This window comes from Octodon degus, unplaced genomic scaffold, assembly GCF_000260255.1.
Source record: "Octodon degus isolate 3935 unplaced genomic scaffold, OctDeg1.0 scaffold00027, whole genome shotgun sequence".
NCBI classification, from domain to species: Eukaryota; Metazoa; Chordata; class Mammalia; order Rodentia; family Octodontidae; genus Octodon; species Octodon degus.
Genome location: NW_004524603.1, coordinates 17914389 through 17937470, shown reverse-complemented (window position 1 = coordinate 17937470; position 23082 = coordinate 17914389). Strand labels below are relative to the sequence as shown.

General features: G+C 37.9%; 1 protein-coding gene and 1 pseudogene across 1 annotated transcript in view; both read left to right on the top strand.

Annotated features, from left to right (window-relative positions):
• Positions 1-23082, top strand: part of Akr1d1 (aldo-keto reductase family 1 member D1) — a 126674-nt gene that overhangs the window by 20991 nt on the left and 82601 nt on the right. The gene's annotated exons all lie outside the window — the stretch shown is intronic.
• Positions 6744-18110, top strand: LOC105741882 (annotated as a pseudogene).

Sequence of the window (23082 nt, the reverse complement as noted above, 5' to 3'; positions counted from 1 at the left end):
ACTGACAAAGGTTCTACAATCTGAGGTACAGGATCTCAGGATAAATCCTGAGAGGATTTCACTGACCTTCTCAGACCCAAAAGCTACAACTCTTGTTACATAGGTGCTGCTTTACCTTGGTCTTAACCATCCATTAGAAAAGTATGAAGACGAAATATTGGAAGTAAAGCCATGCTGTTATGTTGAACTGTGGGGCACTCAGGTCAACAATTTCTGACATTGCCTGTTAAACAGAAGACCAATGTTATTATGGGCTGCTGGACTCTTTCAGAATATTTTCCTGAGTTTACACACCTATAATATTCAAATATTGGAACTTAACGAAAAAAAGGGTATACAGATGAATGTCCATTTTGTATCTGTGTATTCAATGTGGTTAGGATAGATATATAGTTACATTCTCTTAATGAATAGAATGATTAGTTCTAATGATGTTTGTAAATACGATCTCAAGTACGCATCTTGTACAGCAATTAACCACTAAGAAGAATGTATGTAGTGTATTAATTAGTGAAACTCTCCAAGCCATTTGATTTGAAACTGTCTCATTGCTATTTGTTTATCAATAAAATTATGAAAAAATAAATAAAAATTTGACAGTGAAAAAAATATTTTACTGAGTTTATGCACCTATAATATTCAAATAACGGAACTTAACAAATGAAAGGGATACAGATGAATGTCCATTTTGTATCTGTGTATTCAAAGTGGTTAGAGTAGATATATAGTTATATTCTCTTAATGAATAGAGGGATTTGTTCTAATGGTGTTTGTAAATAGTATATCAAGTCCGCATCTTGTACAGCAATTAACTACTAAGAAGAATGTATGCAGTGTGTTAATTATTTAAACTGTCCTACCAATTTGATTTGAAACCGTCTCATTGCTATTTGTTTATCAATAAAATTATGGCAAAAAAAGAGATCTTTTCTTACCTTTTGACTAGCTGCAACAGTGTCTTCAAGGTCTGCAAGTCTATTTTCACTTTCATTGGAACAGTTTTGATAGCTTGTGATTTACCTTTCAATTTCCTGTGTATCACTTTGAATCTGCCTCATGCATTCTATTTCTTTCCTTTGTTGTTCATTTAAGGATCCCATCCCTTTTATATTCTTTTTTATTCTTTACCAGTTTCTTCTTCAGAAGCACTTAGTAATTCTCTCATTATAGTTGCCATTTCTTTTCTTAATTCAGAAATTTTTCTGATCTGATTTCCTCTATACCTTTCTGCAGTTGTTTCTTTACTTCCGACACTATTATTTCAAAGAGTTCAGGTTTGTGATTTCCAATTTCTTCTATGCTATTGTCTCTTGCATTTGGGCTCAGGACCTGAGAATGCATTTTGCTCCTTCTCTTTGTCATTTTGTATAGCACTATCTTCTGATCTTTGATGTAGAACTTTGGTAGAGTTATTTACCTTAGCACCAGGTCTGGAGCTACAAAGTTCAAATTTGTTCAGATGGGTGGGGCTGGCATATAGCTGCTCTGCTCCACTTCTTCCTGCTACAGCCCTTGGAAGTGAGCCTGCTGTGCCACTCTGGCCAGATGTTCTGCTCCTGGATCAGTTGTGTGAGTCTTGCCTCTAGCCTGTCTGCAGGTAGTTCTTTTGCAGTGTTTCACATTGGGCCCACCAGGTCTGGGTTCTGGCTGGAGTCTCAGAAGTTGATTTTCCAATACTAAAAATCAAACTCAGAACCTCATGTTTGCCAGGCAGCCCTGTGCCAGTTGAGCCAAATCCCTGTCCTGAAATATTGATCTTGACTGCATGTTTCCGGGAATTCTAGTCCATCGTTACATGGCAGTGTCTCTTTGGACTTGTGTAGCAGTGTCCTCTGACCTTTGGTGTAGAGCTTTGGTGCAGTAATAACCTTAGCACCTACTAAAATTTGGGTGCAGACCTACTAAGTTTGAGTTCATCCAGTTGTGTCTGGTTTGGGTCTGGCTACTGTGCTCAGCTTCTTCCTGCTGCAGCCTTTCGAGGTGAACCTGTTATGCCCCTCTAGGAAGATGTTCTGCTCTTGGATTAGATGGGTGGTTTTGGCCCCTAGTCTCTCTGCAGGGACTTCAGCTGCAGAGTTTCAGCCCAGGCCTGTATGCCAGGCCTAGACTGAGTCTTCAGGCGTCCAGGGGGCAAAGGAGAGTGCAGAAGCTCTCCCACACACTCACCACTCCTGGGCTTAGTCGGGTCTGGAGGGGTGGAGGGGTTTCGAGAGCGTGGCAAAAGGTCTCACTAATGCTACAGGCCTGGGCTTGGTCCGGAGGGGTCCAGAATGTGCAGGGGAGTGCAGAAACTCTCCCACACACTAGCAGGGCCTGGGCTTGAGCACGTCTCTCTTTGGACCTGTGATAAAGCAGGACACGATATCAGGGATCAGAAGGCAGAGCAAAGCCCCTCACCTTATTGTGGCCAGAATGCACAGAGAGACAAAGAAAAGGGTCCAGGCCCCAATACCCACTTGCAGAGCAGCCCCAAACTCTAAGGCATAACCTCTTTGAACTAGACCCCATTTCTAAAGTTTCAGGCCCTTCTCAGTAATTCCATCGGCTAGAGATTAAGCCTCAGCTTGGCTTTTTAGGGACATTTAAATATCCAGACCAAGGGTCAGTGAGATACCTCAGATCACGGAGCCAACAAACAAGTCTGGGCATGGTGGGCCATGCTTGTAATCCTAGCACTGGAGAGGCTGAAAACAGGAGGATCACTGAGTCCAAGTGGCATAGTGAGACCCTGTACCAATTACATAAAAATAAATAAATACATAAATAAATATCCAGACCATAAGATATGTGCAGAAATGCTCCTGAAACCTGAGTAATCATGCTCAAAAGATAGATATGAATTAGCTATCAGAGAAGTTGAGTCAAGGTAGAACATTTTTAGGAAGAAAGGAAAGTTAAGAGATGCAGGTTGTATTCTAGGTCTGGAGAAGGCTAGAGCTGTGATGGCTGGAGTATGCAGATAATGGAGAGGGTGATGGCAATTGAATCTGAAAATGCAAGCTAAGACTGGATTACTGTAGATCTTAAGTATCCAAGAAAAGAACTGGAACTTCATTGTAGGGGACTGAGAATCCATGTACCCCTTATGGAAAGAGAAATGGCATCACTGGACCTCTGCTTTGGAAAGATAACTCTTTTGGCAGTGTACAGAATGAAAGCCAAAGGAGTAGAAATAAACAAGGCAGGACCAAGAAAGTTAACACTTGCATCACAATCCCACATACCTTGTTTTCTGTAATGGGAAGAAAAATCATTCTTGGAATTATCCTATAAGTCTGTATCATTGACCTATTGACCATCTTCTCTTCTTTCTTTGCCTACTATTGCTGTTTGACCTCATTCATAATCTTGGCTCCAACCACATATGCTTTTTTTTCCATATTGATTTTCTGTTCGTTATATTTTCCTCACACAACTATAACTGACTATATCAGAATGCCTGGGATATTTTTGAAAATATAAATTGTTAGGCCTCATTCTAAACCCTGAATCTAGATTTATTAGACTAAACCTGAGAATCTACATTTAATAAGCTCTTTGGTTGGTTCTGATGTACACATAGTTATGCACTCCACCTTCTGAAACACCTCTAACTACAGGACAGGATTGCACTGACCTCCTCTGTTTGACAAAGAAGCAGTTCTCCTAGCAAGTGACACTTCAGGCCCCAGTCGCTCAAGCCCAAAGTTGGAATATATGGTTTCATTCTGTCCTCTGCCTCACTTTAGCTCCAATTGACTGCCGAGTACTTGTTGGTCCTATTTTGAAACACTTCATAAGTCGACACCCACTTGTCATCTTCTGTCCTTTCCTAAAATTAGGCTCTTATTTTGTTGCAGCAAAATTCAGTGAGACCAAGAATGGGAATAATTGAGGCTCTTATTGCCTGCAGGATGACAATCAGGGAATGTTGACCACCAGAAAATTTTGTGGTGGATTTTTATGTCTTTTCAAGTAACCATGGTAACTACATTACTTCATTTTGGAACTTTACAAAAACGGCACAAGCATGCTGGGGAGATAACTCAGTGGCATAAGCAGCTGCCTGGCAAGATCAAGGTCCCAAGCTCAATCCCCATTATTGCTTGCTGTGCTGGTCTGAAACTGGACTTGGTGACACACACCTGTAATCCTAGCTCTGGGGAGGCTGAGAGGAAGGTGTCTATGAATCAAAGCTGCATAGCAAGCTCCTGTATCAAAAGAAAAAGATCACAAGGCTTACATTTCCCAGAGAAATGTTAGTACAGTAATGTTTCTACAGTTAAATTTCAGCTTACTTACAATTTGTTTTAACCATTTTCTCCTTATGTTAGCAATTGTTTCCTTTATGGGTTTCTTGTTAACTAAAAGGGAAGGACATAAGTTTAGGTAACTTCTAAAATGGAGTTAAAAAGAAAATAGAGTCTCTTTTGTGCTATCAACTTATCTTTGGGCTGTTCTAGTTTGGTTCTCCTCTAGTTAATCATACAGAATTTAATAACCAAGATCTTTTACAAAACCAAATCTGATCATCTCTGGTCTCTAGTTAGTCATTCTGTGGCTCCCTTGTCATAAGAGGGCAAATTCTCACTAGCTTGTCTCATTGTCTTGGCTTGTCAGTACAGCTGCACTGACTCTACTCTCCATACAGGGGAATCATTACTGAACCTAAAATCCCGAACAGTGTTTCCTTCTGCATGCCTTTGAACTTGTTGTCCTGTATACCCCATTCTTTAAATTTGTTCATTTCTCCTAAAGCATAGGACCCAGGTCAAAAGACATGCCTTAGAAACTAAGGCAACACTACACCCAGCCAACACAACTACTGCTCAGCATATTAATATCATCCCTTGTGCTTGATGTCTTGGTGGCATTCATTTTTCATTGTAATCACTGTTTTTCTGTTGTCTCCCCTACCGTACTTCAATGCCCATTAGAAAGGTGACCTTGTCTTATTCAGCTCTATGTTTGCAGGACAATGTCTAGGATGGAATGAATGTTTCAGCTTATGCTTGTTCAAGTAATTAATCCATTTCTGAGAGGGGATGTAAAGGTTTGTGTGCATCAGAGGGTAAGAAGTAAAGGTATTACAAAACTATAGCCAACCTCCTATTCCCTCTCCATCACTGCCACATTAGAAAGGAGTCACATTAGAAAGGAGCAGCCCCCACCTGCATGACTGCCCTGACTGAGGTGAACTGCTTTGGAAGGCCCAGAGATTAGAAGGAAAGCCAAGGACACAATAGGGTTCCAACTAAGGTGCACAGGATTGGCAGGAGAGGCTAGCAGAGTGAAAAGTCCGAAGTAACAGTAACGATAGGAGCCAGCAGGTGACTGAGGCCTTTGCAGGATCAATAGCCAGCTCAGGAAAAATGTAGGACTACCTGACTGACCATTTCGTTGCAGTTTTTTTTTTTATTTTCTCTTCTTTTTCTTGTTCACATTTCTTCTTTTCTTCCTTCCTTCCATCCTTCCTTCCTTCCTTCCTTCCTTCCTTCCTTCCTTCCTTCTATCAATTCTTCCTTCCTCCTCTTCCTCTTCCTCTCCTTCTCCTTCCCCTTCTCCTTCTTCCCCTTCCCCTTCCCCTTCTCTTTCTTCTTCATCATCTTTTTTTCCTCTCCTTTCTAAATGGCTGGGGAGAACTCCAACCTGGAAATCTAATCCTGTCCCCTAAACCCAATGACCAAATTCAAATAATTCCTTCATTACTCCCTCAGTCTTCCCTTTATATCCTCTTCTCTTATTTCTCAAACCTTGCACAATCATCCGTTGTCCACCAGTCCAGCTTCTACTTTCTTTCCAGTTATCTTTGTTTTATACACTATCCTCTCTAAATCTCCCCACCACGGGGTAAAAACCACTCTATCAAGGAAAAACACTTTGGATACAAACTCCTAATTTAGGATACATAACTATAGCTTCAGCCCCTATTATCTAAAGTACAAAAAATCAAGTCCTGGTATGGTGGTGTATGCCTGCCATCCCAGCACTGGGGAAGCTGAAAACTCCTGTTTTCAGCTTCTGAATCTGAGCTGTGTAGTGAGACCCTGTACCAAATACATAAATAAAAAAGTACAAAATCAATAATTACCACTGATTGTCAGCTTCTAAATTGTGCTTCATGCTATTGTTACTGATAATTTTACTTTTTACAGGATGTAGTATCTGTTGTAAAGTGTTGTCCTCCCTTCTGCAACAATACAGTGGTCCCTCGTTTATCACAGAGGTTACATTCCTGATACCTCCACAATAATTGAAAATCAGAAAAGTAGTGATGTTATGTTTTAATATTTATATGTATTTTAAGCCTTTAGAAACCCTTCCCACACTCTTATAAACCTTTTCAAAACTTTTAAAAGCACTTCTAATATTCTTAACCATTTCTAAACTTGTAATCCTACATATTTTCAATAGCATACAAATACTGTTCATCATAGTATGTATTCGTCCATTAAAGAAATATATACTGTAAACAGTATTTTATTTTGATTTAATATTCTTTTAATATGTTATGTTAGAATTAACATTTGTAACATATTTTTCTATGTTTAATAAATTTTTAGGCAAAAATCATTAAAACCATATTTACTATGCACATAAATACATATACAGTATTGCACACTACCACAAAATCCCACAATACAGCAAAAAATCCACAATAAATAATTTAGATTGATATTTTTTGAAAACCCATGAAACGGTGGGTCCATGGAAGTCAAACTATGCAATATCAAGGGACTACTGCTCTGGGAAGCTCTGGGATAATGGGCTCACCACAGCTCTATACCAAAGGACAAAAGACTGAGTCAGACAGATACCAACATCTAATTCTTAATGAACTACAGAGGTATAATCTTGTAATGCACATAAACCAAGACTCTCCTCCACAGAGAAGACATCCTTGAAGTACAGACTTTTCCTAGAGAGACTTTCATACTGGTGATATAACTATCTACCACAAAAACCCATAAGGGTCATCAGAGAAAACAAAATAAAAAAAAAATTGAAATAGAAAATGATAAGTAATCAGTAGTTATCTTACTGACTTCTTTCAATTCATCAAAAAAAGTTCATATTGTTTGAATAATTATACATGCCTATATCTTGTAATCTGAGCAATTACTTTGAAGATAACAATATGATACATATTCACCATTGCTAATCGCTTACCATTTTGCTTTGAAATTCTATACCATTTTTTTTCTCTTTCAAATGAAAAAAATATAGCCCAAATCTTTCAGAACTCTTCATGGTGTACCAGTCGCTCACATATTTTCTCTAATATGCATTTTCAATCTTAATCCTCACAACACTACAAAATTGATACCAGTTAGCCACACTGACACACAAGAAAACTGAAGCACACAGTAATAACATAATTTGCCCCAAAGTTGGATACAGAGCTGAGCTTTGAGTCCAGACTTTATCCCCCTAATCCTATAGTATATGAATATACATTTTCATGCATATATGTTATATAAGTAAGATTGAATATTTCTAATTATGGCTTTCTAATAGTATTTCCATATAGTACCTAGGAATAAATAGATGATAGATAGATAAGTAGATAGATAGATGATAGATAGATAGATAGATAGATAGATAGATAGATGATTGATAGATAGATAGATAGACAGACAGACAGATAGATAGATAGATTCTGAAATTCAAGGTATTGTATCAACCAATAAGTACCTACTAATACTGGAAACATTCAAAGAGTTGTGTCATTTCCTACTAAGAAATGTAACTTACTTCATAAGGTAAGATATACACCAATTAAAGAACTCGCAAGATGGATGCTCTTAGAAATGAGGACCATATATGCGCCACATACCTTGGTAATCAGAAGTATTACCCATAGTAAAGTAATATGTGGAGTTAATGAATATGTCTCACATACTCAGAAACTAATGTGAAGAAAAATGCATAACCTGTAGGTGGAAGGCTTGAGATAGGATGGATGGAGCTGGCATTAAGAAAAAAATGGGAGTGGAGAGAACAGAGTATCCCAAATCAAGTAGACTATAGATTGTGGTTCCTAACTACAAAACAGACTAGATCCTTAATCCTTCAGCCAAGGAAGAGGAAAGTGCTAGGACTAGCTACACCCAGTTCAATCACCTTGAGATAGAAGTACTGAATTAGTTTAATTTCAGAACCTAAGTCTAGTCTAAGTGCTAGAAGTAGAGTCTGATGCCAAACTTTCATTTCCTATACTCCTGAGATTCAGTTCAAAATTTTTCATTTACAAGAATGAATGGAAGACAAAGACCACTATGCCTGTGGACTGTAAAGCCTATGAACATTTGTGCTGGGGTCCTGCTCAGTTTTCATGGGGCAGTTAGAAGTCAGATAGAAGTGATGATAGGAATCAGGCACATCTACAATGAAGGATAGAAATTGGAGCTGGTATATGTTTGTTTTTACTTTTTGTACTGTATAGTGTGTATCCTCAGTTCATTCCAATACCATGACAACTTCATACTCAAACTCCCCATCGCAGAACCCTTGGCTTTTAGAAATCAAATTCTAAGAATCAACTTCTGATTTTTGTAATGACACAATCAATGTTGTACATGGTGCTGCAAAAAATGTTCTGGACGGATGGCAGGTGGCAAGAACACAAGATAGAAAAATGTCTACTCATATATCTAAACTATTAGCCTGCCAAATTTTAAATGCATTAAAATGAGAAGAGTAAAGTGCATAAAGACCCAGTGTAAGAGCTTGCGTGATTACATAAAAAATTAACAAAGACTTGCACTTGATTGATGGTGATGAGGAAAGTCACTTGTCTATAGTCTAGGAGGGAAATAACTCAGTTATAGGGCACAGATTATTAGAATGAATGCTGCAAAGTTTGAGGGCAAGTAGAATCCATGAGAAGGAGGGAAAATGTGAGATTCAAAGGTCATAAATGACATTTTGGTACACAGATTACCATATTCTTTGGACCTAAGATTTTGAAATTTATGAAGTGAACTTATTCTATATATTTTTTTTCTTTTGTTGTACCAAGAACTAAACTCAGAACCTTGTGCTTAACAGGTAGGCACTTATGCCCCTGAGTTATATCCTTGGCCCCTATACATTTTTTAAAGAAAATTAAAGTAATAAAAATGATACAGAATTTCAAAACAAGATAAGAAGTTAACAATGGGTATTATGTTGCATATTGTTATCCTCAAAGTAATTGGTAAAATTACCAGATATATCAGGCAAATTGGTCAGTCAATATAAGCACTAACTCTTCTTTCAGTAAACTAATAGAAATTAGTTGTACAGTTATGTAAGCTATCATATCCCCTTCTAAATTTGTTTCCTTTCCCCTGTTTCACTTGTTCTTTATTTTTGAGCACTTACTTCCCCTTTCATAATATCTATGATGCATTTTTGGATCTTATTTATTCTTTTAGTTTCTTACACTAGGGAGACAGTACAATATTTACATTCAAGTCTGATTTATCTCATTTATGAGTTTGGTCTATAGTTGTATTTACTTACTTATAAAAAACATCAAATTTATCTTTTTTGTAGTTAAATAATGCTCAATTGCATAAAAATGCTACATCTTTTTTATCTGTTCTTTACTTGATGGACATTTCCATTGTTTCCAAGATTTAGCTATTACAATCCAGCTGCTGTAGACACAGGTGCAAATATCTCACTCTGGTATGATGTTTCTATTTTCCTCTGGGAAAATACCCAGAAGGGAAATATTTGGGTCAAATTTGATATCTAATCATAGATTTTGAGGAATCTCCACACTGATTTCCAAGTCATTGTACCAGTTTACTTTCCCATCAACAGTAGAGAAGGGTTCCTTTCCTCCCACAGCATCACGAACATTTGTTATTGATTGATCTTTGAAAGACAGCCATTCTTTCTGATGTGAGATGGAATCTCAGTGTTGCTTTGTTTTTTTGTGTGTGTGTGATTTTTTTTTAATGTATTTAATACAAGGTCTACAGGGCCTTACTACATGATGGAACTTTTAGTGATCCTCCTGTTTTCGGCCTCCCAAGAGCTGGGATTACAGGCATGCATCACCACGCCCAGTCTCAATCATGGTCTCAGTGCACCCTGGGGGTGGGGCTGGCACAGCACTCACTAGTATTGAAGTCCCATACCTATGTCTGCCTAAGTAGGTGCTTTAATCTGCTGAGCTAGCTGGCTGGCCCCCTCAGTGTTGTTTTGATTTGCATTTTTTGACTGACCAATGATTTTGAACATTTTTTCATGTATTTATGGCCAATTGTATTGATTCATCTGAGAAGTGTATATTCATCTCAGATGTCCTTCCCCCTGTCCCCAAGACCCATTTTTTGATTGGGTCTTTGAATTTGGGAGAAGGCCTAATTTTTTAACTCTTTATATAGTCTAGATATAAGTCCTATGCCTGAGGGCGAGTTTTCTTTTCACTCCATGCGTGATTTTGTTTGATATGCAAAAAATGTAAATGAGATCCCAGTTATTTATTCTTTGAAGTATTTTCCATGCCGTTTGGTTCTGTTCATTAACTCTCTGCCTACACTATGTCTTCCAGATTTCTACCTACTGTCACTTCTGTTAGATTCAACGTTTCTGTTTTAGTATTTAGATCTTTAATCCATTTTGACCTTCATACAGTGCATGGTAATAGACATGGTTCTAGTGTTAGTCTTCAACATGTGAAAATCCAGTTTTACAGCATCATTTATTAAAGAGGTCATCTTCTTTCTAGTAAATAGTTTGATCCCTTTGTCAAAACTAGGGTGACTGAGTGTATCTGTAGTTTTGTCTGCATCTTTGTGCTGCATTGGTCCTTGGGTCTGTTTTTTTGCCCATACCATCCTGATTTTTTCATGGTATCTTCATAGTATAATTTCAAGTCAGGGATTGTGATACTCCCTGTCCATAATTGCCTCAGTATTTTATGTTTCTTCTGTTTCTAGATGAATTTTAGGAATGTTTTCTGTAGATTTCTGAAATATGCCAATGATATTTTGATTCAAATTGCTTTAACTATGTATTAAATTTTTGTCATTTTCACAATACTAGTTATTCTATCTATGAGCAAGGAATATCTTTCCATATTATCAAATCCCCTTCAATCTCTTTTTCTAGAGTACTGTAATTTTCTTTTTTTAAAAATGTATTTAGTGCAGGGTCTCACTATGTAGATTGAACTCATAGTGAGTCTCCTGTTTTCAGCCTCTCAAGCACTGGGATTACAGGGATGCACCACCACTCCCAGTCTCATTTGCCATCTCACCATGACCTGGGGGCAGGGCCTTCACAGGTTGTGGTGCCAGGGATTGAACCCCAGCCCCTGCACTCTGCCTAAGCAGGTGCTTTAGTCCACTGAGCTATCTAGCTGGCCTGTTTTAATTTTCAATGTATAGATCTTTTACTTCCTTTGCTAGACTGATTCCTCAGTATTTCACCTTTAGGTTGTTATTGTGAAGAGTGTGGTTTTTATAATTTCTCTCTTACTGAGTTTGTTGTTTGTGCACAGGTGTGCTATTGATTTTTGAGTGTTAACTGTATCCAGCTGCATTTCTGAATTTGGTTATTAAATGTTAGTGGGTTTTTGTGGAGTATTTGGGGTCTTTTAATTTTTTTTTCTGTAATTTAGGGAAGGGCCTACATGGTGTTCAGGCTCTCACTACTAGATCAGACTCATAGTGATTCTCCTGTTTACAGGCTCCCAAGTGCTGAGATTATAGGTGTTCATCACCATGCCCAGTCTCAATTGCCATTTCAGCATGCCCCTGGGGCAGAGCTGGCACAGCAGGCCTGGGGATTGAACCCCCAGCTCCTGCACCTGCTTGCAGGTGCTTTAATTCTTTGAGCTATTTGGCCAACTCTTGGGTTCTTTTATATAGAGTCTTATGTCAACTCTGAAAGATAATTTCACTTCTTCCTTTCCTATTTTTATTCCTTTTTATTTCTCTCTCTTATAACTGCTCTGGCTAATTTTTTCAGAATTATATGAAATAAGAGTGATGATAGTGGACATCTTTCTCTTCTATCTGATTTTCAGTGAAAGCTTTCAGTTTTTGTGCCTTTAGAATGATGTTGGCTATTGGTTTGTCATAGCTAGCTTTTGTCAAATTGAGATAAAGACCATCTTTTCAAATTTTCTGCAGGTTTTCATTACAAATGAGTGTTGGGCCTTATGAAAAGATTTTCTTCTCTTCAATCCCCTGTACAAAAAACAAACAAACAAACAAACAAACAAAGAAAAAACCCTTTTTTCTCCATTTATTGAGATAGCCATATGACTTTTTCTCTGCTTATGTGGTGCATTACATTTGTTGATTTGTGTGTGTTGAACAGCCCTGCATTCTTGGGATGATTCTCACTTGCTCATGGTGTATAATTTTTTGATGATTTGCTGCATTGTGTTTGCCACTAACTTACTGAGAATTTTTGTATCTGTATTTGTCTTAGTTACTTTTTACTCATTGCTGGACAAGTACCCAACACTCAAAATGAAGGAAGGAAAAGCTTATTTAGCTTGCAGTTTGTGGAGGTTTCAGTTCATACTCTGCTGGCTCCAATGTAAATGACAGTAGTTCATGGCAGCAGAAAACAATGAAGAGCAGATGGGGAACAACAGCTGCAGCCTCCATCAAGCCTCTCTCTTCCCTCTACACTGACTGCAAAGACTGGTGCTCCACTGCAAAGATCAGCACTCCTCCAAAGTGGGGCGGCTGCAAAAATCAAGCTCCTCCAAAAACTGGGAATTCTCCAAGGAAATGGGGCAGGGTGGCCAGGAAGACTTCCTCTGCTTCTTTATATACACTTTTTGTGCTGAGTCACTCTGGGGCATCCCATGGGCCTAGGGTGGAACCAATTGCACCCTGAGGCAGGTCCAATCTTGCTCTATGGTGAAACCAATCACCCCCCAGTTTGGGCCCTACCTGCCTGCAGGCTGGTGCCCCCACCCAGGAACTGCTGGAGCCCCTTCATCCAAGTTGACAGTGTATCAACTACTATAGTATTTAATAGAGAGATTGGTCTGTGGTTCTCCTTTCTCATTGGGTCACTCTCTGGCTTGGGTATCAGGGTAATACTTGTCTCCAGAAATGAGTTAGGGAGAATTGTTTCCCTTTAAATTTCATTAAGGAGTTTGAGGAATATTGACATTAAATGTTTTCTAAATTTCTTGTTGAATTCAGCTGTAAATCCATCAGGACCTGGGCTTTTCTTTGTTGGTAAGATGTTAAATACACTTTAAATTTCAATGACTGATATTGGTTTAATCAGAATATTTATATCTTCTTGATTCATGATTCAGCCCAAATAATTCATATGTTTCTAGGCATCTGTCTATTTATGTTTTCCATCCAATGAAAGTAAAAATTTTTATATAATTCTTTATGTCTATTTTTAAAATATATTCTATTTTTTAAAATGTTTTTTCAGCATATTCTGTAAGGACTTAAAGTTCAACATATCAATAATTAATGAAAAATACCAGTTCCATGTTATGCCTAAGATGTTTGATATTCAGACAGGTAGTGAGGTTAAGCTTAACAGATTAGATTGTATGGTAATAACAATAAGCTTGTCTTCTGGAGGGTTAGCAATATAAGTTTGCAGACCAAATTAGAGAAAAGGGAGGGCCACAGGGAAAGCCAACACTTTGGCCCTAGCCTTCCAAGGTCAATTAAGACTCAGGACATATGAGGACTTGTACTGTAACATCACGTAACTCAGTAGTGTCCCAAATTTTCTGATCAAGGAGATTATGGGGCCAAAGAGGAAAGGTTATGTGTCCAAAGAGGAAAGTGATCGATGATGTAAAGTGTGCTTAAGGAGAGTCACATGGAGAGAAAACATTCTCTCAGGATTTCACAGAGAGCACATTGGCCAAGCAATGGCCATGACTTATCCACATGACTGACAGTGACAAAGGATCTACAATCTGAGGTACAGGATCTCAGAATAAATCCTGAGGGGATTTGATGACCTTATCAGACCCAAAAGCTACAACTCTTGTTGCATTGGTCTTGCTTTATCTTAGTCTTAACTATCCAGCAGGAAAGTATAAAAATGAAATCTAAGAAGTAAAGCCATGCTGTTATGTTGAGCTGTAGGGGACTCAGGTCAACACTTTCTGACATTGCCAGTGAAGCATAAGACCCAATACTATTACGGACTACTGGACTCTTTTAGATTATTTTGCTGAGTTATCACACCTATAATATTCAAATGACGGAACTAAACAAAAAAAGAGGATACAGATGAATGTCCATTTTGTATCTGTGTATTCAAAATGGTTAGGATAGATATATAGTTACATTCTCTTAATGAATAGAGGGATTTGTTCTAATAGTGTTTGTAAATAGGATATCATGTCTGCATCTTGTACAGCAAATAACCACTAGGAAGTATGTATGCAATGTGTGAATTATTGAAACTGTCATGCCAATTTGATTTGAAATTTTCTCATTGCTGATAGTGAGGTTAAGCTTAACAACCTAAGTTGTATGGTAATAACAATAAGCTTGTCTTCTGGATGGTTAACAACCTAAGTTTGCAGACCAAATTAGAGAAAAAGGAGGGCCGTCTCTCAATAAAATTATGGGGAAAAAAGAAACTAAAAATTTTTGAAGTAGGTACTGAGGCTCTTTTGAATTTCCACAGGATGTGAAAAGATTTCATCCTTTTCATTTCTTACTGCTTGTATATGAACAGTTTTCCCCTTTTTTGATAAGGTTGGCTAGGAAGCTATCAGTTTTATTTATTCTGTCAAAGAGCCAATGGTTTTAACTCATTAATTCTTCATATTGTTTTCTTTGTCTCCACTGATTTAGTTTCTGCTCTGATATTTATAACTACCTTTCTTCTTTGCACTTTACTTGTTCTTCTTTTTCTAGAAGCTCACAGTGCAGTATTAGGCTGTTTACTTGGGCTGATTCTAATTCCCTAATGTGAGAATTCAATGCTATAAGTTTTCATTGTATTCCACATTGCAAATATATTACAGTTTGTTTGCTTGTAGATATTAATTAATTTCTTCTTTATTTGACCTGTCACTTGTGCAGTTCAGGAGAGTTATATTTAATTTCCATGTGTTTATGGAGTTTTTGCAGGTTCTTTTGCAATAAATTCCAAATTTCATTGTCCTATCATCAGATAACAGGCATGATATAATGCCTTTTATCCTCTGTATAAGGATATCATTTGCCTGAATTCCTTTGTACTTACTTAAGCATGTTCTGTGGGCTGGTATATGGTCTATTTTAGAGAATATCCCATGTTTATCTGAGAAGAAGTATCTTCTATTGATGCTGTGTGAAACACTCTGAAAGTATCTACTAAGTCCATTTGTTCACAAGTTTGTCTCCGTTCTGACATTTCATTGATGCTTTTATTGTCTAATCTATCTTTCTGTAACACTAATGTTAAGGTCCTCTGTTATAATTATGTTTTCAGATTGTTTGATTTTTTCATGTCTATTAATATTTGTCTTGCATACTTTGGTGTCCCCATATTTGGGTATATACACATTTACTGTTACCTCTTCCTCTTCAAGTTTCCACTAATAAGTATATAATGACCTTTTAAAAAAATCTCTTTTGATCATTGTTGCTGTGAAGTTCATATTGTCTGCAAAAAGAATAGCTACTCCTGCTTTTTTCTGGGTTCCTACCTAATGGAGTATTGTTTGTCACCTTTGATATCAATCTATGACTTTTCTTTTGAGTTAAATGTCTTTCTTATTTTCTTTCTTTTTTTTTTTTTTTGAGATGATCACTTTAATGATGATAAAAACATAATTTCTTTGTTACATTAAAAACTTTTAGGTCTGTAGTTGATCTGAAATTAGACACTCCAACCTATTCTGATTCAAGAAATGACCCCCCCACTCACTCAATGAATTGGCTAGAACTGAGTCCTTGTTAACCCCTTGTTTCCCCAGGAGTATCCTGTTAGTACTGCTTCCTGTGTATGCCTAACTCCAGTAATCATTTCCTTCTTTTCTCAAACACCCTTGCTCAGCCACAATCACCCTTTACCTTTTACTAGTTAGGCTATGTCATCCTAACTAGTTCATTTCTCTAGGTGTACCCCCCACAGAGGTCATGCCCACTCTGTAGCCACAGGGGACTTATTGGAGACACATGTTGATCATGTAATGTTTGTTATTTAAAACATTTTGATGATTTTCCATTAAGCCTGAAATCCAGTCCAAATTCATGGCTATGCCTGACAAATCTTTGCATGAGCTGTCCATTCTCTAATTCTCCAGCCTTATCTCTTATTCACATTCTTACTCTTGGCTCTTGTGTTAGATGCCTTCTGAATGAGACAGGAAAATTCTCCCTCAGAATTCTTCTCTAGCGCTACAGACAAGAGCAGAACAATATATTTTTGGTGTTATAGTCCCTGGAATATCACCTCTATAGCCTAACTACCACTGTAAACAGACATTTCTGGCATTTCTTTAAAAAAAAAACCCAAACTTTTTTAAAAATAATTTTATTGAGGGGAAAGCACCCCTTCCGCAGCCGGCGAGCCCCGCAGTACTGCCTGCTCTCACCTCGCAGCTTTCTCTTTGTTTCTTGTAACCATTCCACCAACAAGAATGCTAATGCTAATTCACCAGCTGCTCAACTGAACAGATTCAAGAACAAGGAAAAAGACAGTATAGAAATGAGACGGCAGCGAATAGAAGTTAATGCGGAGCTGAGGAAAGCTAAGAAGGATGACCAGATGCTGAAAAGGAGAAATGTAAGCTCATTTCCTGATGATGCTACTTCACCATTGCAGGAAAACCACAACCAGAGAGCTGTGAATTGGACTGTAGATGACATTGTCAAAGGCATAATCAGCAATAATCTGGAAAGCCAGCTGCAAGCTACTCAAGCTGCTAGGAAACTGCTTTCTCAGGAAAAACAACCTCCCGTAGACCACATAATCTGGGCTGGTTTGATTCCAAAATTTGTGTCCTTGGGCAGAACTGACTGTAGTCCCATCCAGTTTGAGTCTGCTTGGGCACTCATTAACATTGCTTCCGGGTCAGCAGAGCAGACCAAGACTGTGGTGGACGGAGGGCCATCGCTGCTCTCATTTCCCTCTTGGCATTTCCTCATACTCACATCAGTGAGCAGGATATCTGGGCACTGGGAAACATTGCAGATGATGGTTTAGTTTTCTGAGACTTCATTATCAAATATGGTGCAATTGATTCACTCTTGGCTCTTCTTGCAGTCCCTGATATGTCATCTTTAGCAGATGGTTACTTATGCAACCTTACGTGGACCCTTTCCAACCTTTGCTGCAACAAGAATCCTGCACCTCCACTGGATGTTGTTGAGCAAATTCTCTCTACTTTGGTTCATCTTCTGCATCACAGTGATATTGAAGTATTAGCGGATACCTGATGGGCTATTTCCTACCTTACCAATGGTCTAAACGAGCACATAGAAATGATCGTAAAGACGCAAGTTGTGCCCATCTGGTGAAGCTTCTGGGATCAGATGAATTGCCCATTATGACTCCTACACTGAGGGCCACAGAGAGTATTGTCACTGGAACAGATGAACAGATTGTGATAGAAGCAGGAGCACTTGCCGTCTCTCCCAGCCTGCTCACTCCTCCCAAGACAAACATTCAGAAGAAGGCTACATGGACAATGTCAAACATCACAGCCAGCCAGCAGGACCAGATCCAACAAGTTGTGAATCATGGATTAGTCCCATTCCTCATCAGTGTTCTCTCTAAGATGGACTTTAAGACACAAAAGGAAGGCAACTATACAAGCAGTGGGACAGTGGAACAGATTGTGTACCCTGTTCATTGTGGTATAATAGAACCATTGATGAACCTCTTAACTGTGAAAGATACGAAAATTATCCTTGTTATTCTAGATGCTATTACAAGTATCTTTCAGGCTGCTGAGAAACTAGGTGAAACTGAGAAGCTTAGTATAATGATTGAAGATTGTGGAGGCTTGGACAAGATTGAAGCTCTGCAGAACCATGAAAATGACTGTGTACAAGGCTTCATTAAACTTTATTGAGAAGTATTTCTCAGTAGAGGAAGAAGAAGATCAAATTGTGCCAGACACTACCTCTGAAGCCCATACCTTCCAAATGCAGGATGGGGCTTACCATACCTTTAACTTCTAGGTGTACAGCTGAAGGAGGCACCAGTTTTTGTTGTGTATTATGTTCAGTATAAGTTTGTCTTTCTCTACTAAGAACCCTTTTTTAAAATGTGGTTTGTTATTGTAGCACTTTTTACAACGAGACCATACTTGAACAGTACCAGATTGTACATACTGTATGAAGCTTAACCTCTGAAGGGCAGTTTCTTATTTCTATGCAGAATTTCCTATTTTGCAGTGTTCTGCAAACAAAGATGAAATTCCACCCCATGAAAAAAAATACTTTTAATGAGAAACAAATAGCAATGAGACAGTTTCAAAACTGATTATAAGCACAGTTTCAATAATTAATATAATGCATATTATTGTATTAGTGGTTGTTCATTGTACAAGATGCAGACATGATATCCTGTCCACAAACATTATTAGAACAAATCTATCTATCTATCCTAAATATTTGAATAAACAGATACAAAATGGTTCATTTGTATCCCCCTTTTTGTGTTAGTTTTGTCAGAGAAGGGTGTTCCATTGTCATTTAAATATTTTAGGTGCAAGAATTCAGCAAAAAATTCCAATATAGTCCAGTAGTCCATAATACTAGTGGGTTTTCCGTAAGACTGGCAATGTCAGATGTTGTTGACTGGAGCCTTTAACAGCTCAGCATATTATGTCTTTACTTTCTATACTTCGTTTTTATACTTTTTGCTGGATGGTTAAGACCAAGATAAAGCAACACCTATTTAGCAAGAAATGTAACTATTGTATCTGATAAGGTCAGTCAAATCCCTTCAGAATTTAATCTGAAACCCTATACTGCAGTTTGTAGATCCGTTGTTAGTGTCAGCCATGTGGATGAGTCACAGTCATTGCTTGACCAATTTGCTCTCCGTGAAAGCCTGAGACAAAGTTTTCTTTCCATGTGACTCTCATCAGGCACATTCTACATCATGTATCACTTTCCTCTGTGGCCCCATACTCACCATGATCAGAAAATTTGGGACACAATTGTGCTACATGATATTACAGTACAGGTTCTGCTATGTCCTGTGTCTTCACTGACATTTGCAAGTCTAGGGCCAAAATGTTGGCTGTCATTTCAGCCCTTCTTTTTCTCTAATTTTTGGTCTGAAAACTTAGGTTGTCAACCCTCCAGAACATAAGCTTATTATTATTATTACACAAGAAAGGTAGCCTCTTTAACAGAGGGTGCTGGAAAAACTGGCTCTCTACATACCAAAAACCAAAAGTTGACCCAGGTCTATCTCTATGTACTAAGCTAAAGTCAAAATGAATTAAAGATCTAAACATTAAAACAGAAACACTAAATCTCCTAGAAGAGAATGTAGGAGGAACTGTTAAAGACATAGGGGTAGGCAAATAGTTCTTGAACAAAAATCAAATCCCATGGATAATACTTGAAAGTATTAACAAGTGGGACATCTTCTTATTGAGAAGTTTTTTCATGTCAAAAGAAATTACCAGCAAAGTGAAAAGACAACCCACAAATTGGAAAAAAAAAATCTTGACTAAGCACTCAGCCAAAGGTCTGCTCTCTAGAATTTATAAATACCTAAAAATCATAGGGCCCCAAGGATTAAAGGCCCAGTTCAGAATAGACATCCAAGATAAACATACACTTCTCAGAGGATGAAATTAAAGAGGCAAATAAATATATGAAAAAATGCTCCACATCACTATCCATCCTTGAAATGCAAATTAAAAGAACATTGAGATACCCAGAAAGAGTGCCAATCATAAATCAACCAACAACAAATGTTGGGGAGGCTCTGGGGAAAAAGGAACCCGTCTCCACTGCTGGTGGGAATGTAGACTGGTGCATGTATTAGGAAAATCAGGATGAATTTTAAAAAACTAGGACTTAAAAAACTAGGAGTGGAAATCCCATTCAAACAAGCTATCCCTCTACTGGGAATTTACCTGGGGGAACTGAAAACGTCATATCACAGTGATATATGTATACCTATGTTTATAGCAGCACAATTTGTGATAGCCAAATCTTGGAAACAACAAAGATGCCCATCACCTGAGGAATGGATGAAAAAGACGTGGTATTTTTATACAATAGAGTATTATTCAGTTATAAAGAATGATAAACCCACAGCCTTTATATTTAAGTGGATGCTGCTTGAAGATATACTCAGAAGTGCAATAAACCAGACCCACATGTGTAAATATCGCATAGTCTCCCTAGTATAAGAACTCAAAAGAAGAAATAAAAATGGAAAGGTCTAACACAATTAAAAGGAAAGTGAGAACTTCAGGATTAGACAATGAAGAGAGGGCAAGGAGAAAAGCTAAGAAACATGACAGAGGCAAAGCCATACATTTATATGCACAAGATGGGTAAGGCAATGATTTTGAGAATCTTCAGCAAGTTTTTGAAACTAGCAGTTCATTGGTAGGATTCTCACCCTGACTAACTATATATGCTTATACCTGTGAACTAAGCAACTACACTGAAGATATCAAGGTATAATAGTAGGGTCATGCTTGGAATGCCTGTCATTCTGGTCTTCTAAATATGTACTGCTTGTCATGACATACCAATTATTGTCATACTATCTCTCAAGTAAATGTTTGTTTTTTTTAAAAAAAAAAAGGTAATAAATGAAAACAAAAGACAAGAAAAAAAAAGTCAAAGGACTGTCCTGCTACAATGCTGTATATAGTTAGATTTCTAAATTTCTGTGTAAAAATATGTAATTGTTTATTCCTATCTTTTTATACTTTTTTATTTTTTAATTTGTTTCCTTCGTATTCTGTAGGGACTTAAAATTAAACATAATAATACTTGATGGAAAATACCTGTTCCATGTTATACCTAAGATGTTTGATATTCAGACAGATAGGTTGAGCTCGACTGTAAATGTATTTATTATATATAGGATATTTTTGAAATTTCTCTCTTCAGCCATTGTTCCAGTCCATTTCTTTAGATTGGTGAATTGATGCCATTTGCATTGATAGTTATAACTGATATGTATTGGCTTATCTTTGTCATTTTATTTTTCTGATGTTGGCTCCCTAGTTTTCACCTCTCTTTAACTGCTTGCCATGCTTGGTGGCTTCTTTGTATTGTGCTTGTAATTGTGATGATTTCTATCTCTTTCTAAAATATTTTTAATTTTTGTAGGTTTGGTTTGATGATCATGAATTTCTTCAGTTGTTCTTTGTCATGGAAGCATCTTATCTTTTCATTAATTTTAAAAGATAGTGTTTCAGGGTACAACAGTCTGCACTGGAAGTTGTTTTCTTTCAGGACAGGAAATACTTCACGCAATTTTTGACTTGGTGTTTTGTGTTGAGAGATCTGCCTTGATTCTGATGGGCTTTCTTTTATAGGTGATCTGCTTCTTTCCTCTAACGGCTTTCAGTAGATTATTCTTGCGCTGATTTTCTGGACTCTTTTTATATTTCTGGGTATAGATTTATTTTGGTTATCACTAATTGGATTTCTATATGCCTCACTTTTCTATGTCTGATTCTTTTCCCATGTTTGATAAATTTCATTATGCTTCTGAAAATAGTATTTTTATGTCATTTGCATTGACTCTTGTTTTTTGTTGACACCTATCAGTCTTATATTGTTTTCCTTACTTCATTTTACAGCTGTAGAATTGTTTTTTCCAGGTTCCTTGTTCCTTTTAAGAGATCTTTCATGGGTCAGCGACATAGCTCAGTGGGCAAATTTGCTTAGGCAAATGTAGGGACAAGGGTTCGCTCTCTGGCACCACATGCCATGCTGGCCCAACCCCTGGGCACACTGAACAGGCTACTTAGACCAGACATGGTGGCACATGCATATAATCCTAGTGCTGGGGAGGCTGAAAACAGGAGGATCACAAGTCTGAGTTGCATAGTGAGATTCTGTACCAAATACATAACAAAATAAATGAAAAAAAAATCTTTCTTTTCATGATCACTAGCTGCAATCCTTTCTTCAAGATCTGAGAGTCTACCTTCAGTTTCCTTCAAGTGGTTTTGCCAGCTCTCATTGGAATTCTCAGTTTCCTGAATATCTGTTTGCATTGTTTTCATGCATTCTAATACTTTCCTATTATTCATTCAAAGTTTCCATCATGTTCCTATCCTCTTCTATGTTTTTATTTATGTCTTATTTAGATAAGATGAGCAATTCTTTCATTATGTTGGTCATTTCTTTATATAGCTGAGAGATTATCCTTGATCTGATTTCCTTTATAGCCTGATGAAAGTGTTTCTTTATTTCATTTGCAATCATTACAGAGATTTCAAATGTGTGCCTTCTAAGTTCTTATATGTTGATATATCCTTGACTTCTTCTTGTGGGCTGGAGGTCTGAGATCACATTTTTCTCCTTTGCATGGACTTATTTTTTCAGAACCTGGGATTGAACTCAGACCCTTGTGCTGGCCAGAGAAGCACTTATTCTACTGAGTCATCTTCCAGGCCCCACAATTTCAAAAATGTTTTTATTTCACTTTCTATGACTATGCTGGTTAGTTTGGTGTTAGGCAGCTATGTCTATAGTATCAAGGCCTATGTAGAAGTCTGTTCTTCAGTGATATCTTCTTTGTATAGGAAATTTTTTTTTCCTCCTGGGCGCTGGGGTTTATTTCACAACAGAACCACTGGGAACCTGGCCTGAGGCGCACACAGGGCTCCCTCCAGACGTGGTGCGACACAAGGTGACAAGCATGACGATCACAGCTGGGGTCAAGGGCTCTGGGCAGCCCTGATGGCATCTACAGAAGCAGTGGCAGGAGGGGACCTAACTACCTGGGCCTAAGGCCCAGGCTCTGGCCTGCCGCAGCCTATTTGCTCAGGGGGTTTCTGAAGTTCCGGCCGGCGAACTTGGCCTTGCTACCCAGCTCCTCCTCGATTCTGAGGATCTGGTTGTACTTGGCCAGGTGCTCGGATCGGCAAGGTGCGCCAGTCTTGATCTGCCCAGTGCTGAGTCCCACCACCAGGTCAGCAATGAAGGTGTCTTC